This window comes from Tachysurus vachellii, chromosome 26 (genome assembly GCF_030014155.1).
Source record: "Tachysurus vachellii isolate PV-2020 chromosome 26, HZAU_Pvac_v1, whole genome shotgun sequence".
In the NCBI taxonomy this organism is placed as follows: Eukaryota; Metazoa; Chordata; class Actinopteri; order Siluriformes; family Bagridae; genus Tachysurus; species Tachysurus vachellii.
The window spans coordinates 15,341,469-15,341,849 of record NC_083485.1 but is presented as its reverse complement, the minus strand read 5'-3'; positions in this window follow the sequence as shown (position 1 = coordinate 15,341,849).

Below are 381 nucleotides of genomic sequence, written 5' to 3'. Positions count from 1 at the left end.
TATTATCATCTAGAAGCCAGACTTGGTTTTTTATTTTTTTCCCCATAAAATAAAATTCACACTATTTTTCATTTACAACTAAAGATTCACACCAAAGCTGTGAAGACAAATTTGCCTTTCTTTATATTTTTATATTAACAATGTTAACTAACATGTTAGATGTTATTTCTAATGTTATTTTCTCTATTAAGATGTCTTCTATTTGGAGAAGACTATCTATCTATCTATCTATCTATCTATCTATGAATCTATCTATCTATCTATCTATTTATCTATCTATCTATCTATCTATCTATCTATCTATCTATCTATCTATCTATGAATCTATCTATCTATCTATCTATCTATCTATCTATCTATCTATGAATCTATCTATCTATC